Source organism: Aulostomus chinensis, chromosome 8, assembly GCF_037954235.1.
Source record: "Aulostomus chinensis isolate RoL2024-O1b breed Wild chromosome 8, RoL_Achi_v1.0, whole genome shotgun sequence".
NCBI classification, from domain to species: domain Eukaryota; kingdom Metazoa; phylum Chordata; class Actinopteri; order Syngnathiformes; family Aulostomidae; genus Aulostomus; species Aulostomus chinensis.
The window spans coordinates 11,319,481-11,325,857 of NC_141327.1; the positions used below are offsets into that span (position 1 = coordinate 11,319,481).

The 6,377-nt window shown below is 42.0% G+C and overlaps 1 pseudogene; it reads right to left on the minus strand.

The window, feature by feature from the left end:
- Window positions 1–755: 755 nt before the first annotated feature.
- Window positions 756–5,950, minus strand: LOC147257132 (visual system homeobox 2-like; annotated as a pseudogene).
- Window positions 5,951–6,377: the final 427 nt, after the last annotated feature.

Sequence of the window (6,377 nt, forward strand, 5' to 3'; positions counted from 1 at the left end):
TTGATATCTTAAGTAAAACAGTGATCGGCTATGTCATTGTGATCTTTACAATGTTTTAAGAATGGTCCATATTCTTTTTTTGTTTGTTTTTGCTGCTACTGATGATTTTTGTTTCTATAGTGGACAATTAACACAAGAATATTTGAACTAAGGCTATTTCCAGTGACTGTTAAGTTGTTTTTTTGCACTTTTTATTTTATTTTACTTTTTTTTTTTTGTATGGACATTTTTTTTTAACCTCACCCATATGATATGTCTTGACCCTAATGTCAGTGTTTGTCATACTGTGTTGCACTGTGAAATTAAGTGTCTTTGACTGGCAAAATATCCCAATACTAAATGGCAAATAAAAACAACTTTGTGAAACTGCGACTAATCCGCACTTTTACAATGACTAACCTTGCCATATTACAGAGGTGTGTGTGGGCGTGTGTGTCGTGAGAAACTGCATGAATAGTCGCGCATGAGTACCTTTTTTGCCTTGGAGCATGTTTGGGGTAGTTAGACGGCGCTCACATGAAGTGTGCACAGTTAGAGGTGCAAATAAATGTTTGTTCCCGAGGGTTTGTAGCTTGCCACAGCCTACATAGTGTGCATGCTATGTGTTTGTGTTTTTTCGCCCTGTGTGAGTGTGTGAGTGCAAATGTGTGTGCGTGGCAAATATTTGACACTTCTGCGATTGCCCTTCACCCTCCAACACACCACCTCAATTCACAAGGTGAGGAAAGCACAATAGACTTAAAAATAAAGAAGAGCTAGGACACTGCCAAAGAGCAACAGTCACTAAAAAGCGAATTCAATAGTAAGTAAAGCTGCTATTTCAATATGTTCATCTTGATGATTTGAAGAAAAGGGCATCTCGAGGGCTTTTAGGATCAATCCTTGAAGAAGATTTTGCCAGCATAATTAATGACAGGGATTTTTTTGTTCATTGATATTCTCAAAGTGTTTTCCATCGTGTAAACATTTGGAAACAGACGTTGGCACTTAATTTGACCTGAACTGTGAAAACTTAGATAATCAAATCAGTTACGCAAAACAGTAGACAATCTGAACCCCAGCCTCGTTCTATTTCACAGTCTCTTGGCTCTAAGGTTGTACAGTACATTTCTTATGGTTCCCTTTTTTTGTTTTTTTTTTAAAGTTGTGTAACTGATGTTTTAGTTTCATTGTATCCAGATGATCAGTGTACATTCTCTTTGGGTGATCCTGCGGTCGTCCGCTCCAGTGGCATGATGACGATCAATGAGTTTGAAGAAGATTTCGAAAGTTTTGAAAGGAGGGATCTTTTGGGGGGGGGGGATTTAAAAATATTCTGTTACATATAATAAGAGCATGATATTGCTGCAGGTAGCAGAAAGACTTAAGTACCTTTGTTTTTCTGTGGTTTACCTTTTGCCAGCTGTGTTCCCTTTTCTGAGTGTGGGAATGGAAATAAAATTCTCTCGAGTCTCTGATGTGCTGAAAGTCAGCCGCATTGTGGATTCTTGAAACGTGTGTTGACTTCTGGATGTTAGCATTTCCATTCCAGTGTACTTTAGTGAGAAAAAGAAGAGAGGCATTACCTACCCTTAAAAAAAAAAAAAACCTTAATTGAATTATCCCAATGTATTTTGGTTGAGATCGGTTTGCTTGTGTGTAGATGATTAGGAAGTAAATCCTCCACAGTAATGTAAGAAATAGATTCATAAAAATTTACTTTCAATTTAACCACCTACTTCTTAGCTATCCCATCCCAGCAGCCTTCAGGTGAGAGGCGGGGTTCACCCTGGACAGGTCACCAGTCCATCACAGGGCCAACACATAGAGACAGACAACCATTCACACTCACAGTCACACCTACGGTCAATTTAGAGTATCAATTAACCTAGTATGTGGAATTATGTAGCAAAGAAAAAATGATAAATAACTGTAAATGTGTTTTGTATTTTAGATTCCTCAAAGTTGCCACCCTTTGCTTTGTTGACATCGCTGCAAACCCTTGACCTTCTGTCAGTGAGCTTCATGATGTCATCACCTGAAATGGTTTTCACGTCACAGGTTAGCCTTGTCAGGGTTCATTTGTGGAAATTCTTACCTTCTTACCGGGGTTGGGACCATCAGTTGTGTTGTGCAGAAGTCAGGTTGGGTCACAGCTGACAGCTCTATTTGACAACTGTTAGAATTCATATTAAGAAAGAACCAATCAGCAAAGTAAAGAGAAACAACAGTCCATCAATACTTTGAGAAATGAAGGTCAGTCAGTCTAGAAAATTGAAAAACTTTGAATTTGTCCCCAAGTGCAGTCGCAAAAACCATCAAGCAATATGATGAATAAACCGGCTCACTTGAGGACCTCCCCAGGAAAGGAAGACCAAGAGTCTACTCTGCTGCTGAGGATAAGTTCATCTGAGTCACCAGCCTCAGACATCACAAGTCACCAGCACCTCAGTTTAGAGCCCAGATCAATGCCACACAGAGTTCTAGTAGCAGACACATCTCTACATCAACTGTTCAGAGGAGACTGCACCAATCAGGCCTTTATGCTGGAATAGCAGCTAAGAAACCACTGCTAAGGAAAAAGCAACAAGGAGAAGAGATTTGTTTGGGCCAAGAAACACAAGGAATGGACGTTAGACCAGTGGAAATCGGGGCTGTGGTCTGATGAGTCCAAATTTGAGATCTTTGGTTCCACCTGCTGTGTCTTTGTGTGATGCAGAAAAGGTGAACGGGTGTTCTCTACATGGATAACATGAGCAAACACTATAGGGTCTTCACCCCGGAGTACCTCCGCAACAAAGGAAAGAAACAATTCCTTGCAAAACAGATCTTCTCTTGGCCCCCCACTGAAACCAATGGTATACCTCTCCCGCCCGGTGACCTGCCTGTGAAATTCGGTGGGGCAAGGAGCTTGTTTAGTGTGTTATTTTAATGTTTTTAGTGTTCTAGTGTGCTGAGCAAACACTACAGGGTCTTCACCCTGGAGTACCTCCGGGCTCAGGCCCTAATAAATCAAAACTGGAAAATATTAAGACAGCCTCTACTGAAGATAACTGTCGCCTAAGTGGTCGCGTGGTTCCATAACTGTTCTCTCAAATGCGCAATTACGGTTGCCAAAGTCCTCCATCCTGGCCCTCAGCTCCTTCAGGGCCTCCTCAGTTGTCGTCTCATAAGACTCACTTGCCTCATGACACAGCAGGAGTTGACACTCAAGGGAGCTGATTTTTTTCTCCAGCCTGAAACAGCTTCCTTTCTGACTCCATGAGCTGGTGCTGTAGCTCCTTCCTTTCAGCTGCCTGCTCTGACAGAGTCTTCTTTAGTTGCTGGTTTTCCAGATGTTGTTGATGTTCATTATGAAAGTTGATGTCATTACAATTGAAAGAATAGAACATTCCACAATGTGATTACATTCAAAAAGGACATTTGATACGAGATAACTCATGATTTTCTTCTGACCCTGTCATTGACAGCTCAGGTGTTTTTTTCCGTGTGTGTGTGTGTGTATATGTATGTGTGTGTATACGTGTGTGTGTGCATGCATGCGTGTGTGTACATGGGATTAAAAAAGATCAAAGCTTAGAACCTGGAAAGCTATTCAGGTAGATCTGATGATAACCTCCATCTCATAAAAAGATGGGCCTCAGATGAGCAATCATGCCTTTGACAGCAGTGTGAGTGCACAAGGAATGTATGCGTGTGTGTGTGTGTTGCTTCCTGTGAGAGGTAACCCCGAGGGCATAGAGGCTGATTGAAAAATAAGTTCATTTCCAGGCTCGACTGATGGGAGACAGGCGCTCAAATATCACGGGAAATTAAAATGCTGGTAGCAGCCGAGCAGGGCCCTCCACTCACCCACTGACCTGTGCTAATTAATTTCTGTGAAGTTATCCTTTCATCTCAGGGCTGCGGCCCAGTGCCCGCAGGGGAAGAGGTGATAAGTTCTCCTCATTTAACTAATTACACTATTGGCTACTAATGTGAAAGCTGCTGTGAAGATGATGGAGCAGCTGACTGGTGACTTTTTTTTCTTTTTTGTTTTGATTACTGGAGAAATCTAAAATGAAGTTCATGCACTCTTTGGATTTTAAATCCAACAATTGAATCATTCATGAGAGGAAATTACCGTATATTATACCATAGACACACACGCGTGCAGGAGCACGCATGCTCACAGACACAGACGTGCACACACACACACACACACACACACACACCTATCCTGTCCTCTGGTAACTCGGTTTTCATGGAGAGCATCTCTCTGGCGTATACATCTGGTAGTGGGCTTCATTAAAAGCATTCTCCAGCACCTCCAGCTGATATGACGTGAAAATTGTCCTGCAGGTTAAACGATTCTATTAAAATATAACCTTTTAAGTGTTTTAATTTGTTTGTCATATTTAAGTTTACTTGTGCCGTCTCTTCTTTCGTTTCTTGCTCTGACTCAGGAGGAGAGACTCATGTCATCAGACTCTGTGACGAAAAATATCGAAGAACAATTGTCCATCCATCCATTGTCTTCTGCTTATTCCTACATTAAGGGTCATGGGTGGGCTGGAGCCTATCCCAGCTGCCTTCAGGCAAGAGTCACCAGTCCATCACAGGGCCAACACACAGAGACAGACAACCATTCACACTCACAGTCACACCTACAGTCAATTTAGAGTATCAATCATCCCTCGTCCCCAATTGCATGTCCACACAAGATCCCGCGCCTGACCCGGGGCTCGAACCTGGATCTTGATATCTTGTAACCTAGCAACAAATGAAACTGTGTTGTGGACTTCCTGCAGACTATTTGGGCTCTTACTGAAAAGAAAGGATGACTCCAAAAAAGGCAACTACCCCAGATGAGGAATTAGTGTACATAATGTCAGGGGAAATTAGTAAATATCTCAAAACAGCAAAAAGTGATAATAAAGGCAACAGCACTAACCACTGCACCACTATGCAGCCAGGAACAATTGTGTGTAAAAAAAATAAGAAATTACACACACACACACACACACACACACATATATATATATATGTATGATAATTATATGACTATATATATATATATAAAATATACATACATATAGACACACACACACATAATCCTCCATACTTTCTATCTAATGCAAATATTTAAATGACTACAAGAATAATTCGTCAAGTATTTTTTTATTCAGTGAAAATAATCAACAAAATATTGTAGGGGGATGTGAATTTTTTTTCTTAATTAAATAGAAATAAAATAAAACAAAAGTTTAAAACAAACGAAAAATTGGGAGTGCATAACGAGTGTATGGGAAGTTGTAGCGAGACCTTTATTCTTGTTTATTTCCCACCAAGCTTCCATGCATCCAAAAAAATTAAAACCTCTTTTCTTTGCTTGATTTCTTGCTTTACTTATCACTTTTTCTAATTTAATGTTCAAGAAATAATTGATGATAAACAGTTGCCCCCATGATGAGGCAAACGTGCGACAACATTCTGCTGTGTTATCTACAGCTACATGAATATTAATATTGTGTTTAATCTACCAACGTTCCTGTATAATCTTCAATTTGTCGTCAAACAGTAACCCGAACTGGCGGAGTTGTGTGCGTCCATGTGCGCCGCTCTGTGCAGCGGCTGCAGGTGCACATTCTGCGTCTCTGACAGCACCTCCAGGAAGGCGGGCTGACTGTAAAACGAGTGTACTCCTTCCGGCCCCAGCAAACCCATGCCGACCCCGACAGCCCCGTGTCCGAGGGCCGACCTGGCGCCCAGGACGCGCGCCCTGTGAAGCAGAGCCTACAGCGGCCGCCTCGGGACCGCCGGCGGCTCTTTGTTGAGGGCGAGCAGGTCCTGGATGTCGAAGCCGGTGCGTCTGTGCGCCATGGAGGCCATCTTCCAGCTTGGAGGAGTCTCCGTGGTTGATGCTGTTTTGTGAGACAGGTGTCTGCATACTCCCGGTGTCTGAAAGCACTATTCCCTCCTTCCCTGTCATGACGGCGCGATTTCACTTTTCCTCTCCTGGTGGATCAGCAATGACGCTCCTCTTTATCAGCCTGAACCCTCTTTCTGTCTCTGCGGCGACTGTTATCCAGCCGGCTACAGGCGGCAGCCAATCACAGGAGACTCCGGCGAAGTTTCCCAGAGAACATATACCAGTTAATCAGACAGCTGAATAATTACTGTCAGTGTGCCTTCCTGACAAGAAGTTGCGGGTTACGAGGATGGGGTGCTGCTGATGAATGATGATAAGAATACACTCTCTTTTCCAGCTGTACGTAACAAATAAGTCAATTGGCCTATTTTTCAAAATTGAATCTTTTTTAATTGCTTCTCTTTTTTGATTTTAAAGTTCAGCCCAACATATTTAATTCCCGTAGAGGAGGAGGAAACTAGATTATGTATATAATGAGGTAGTTATC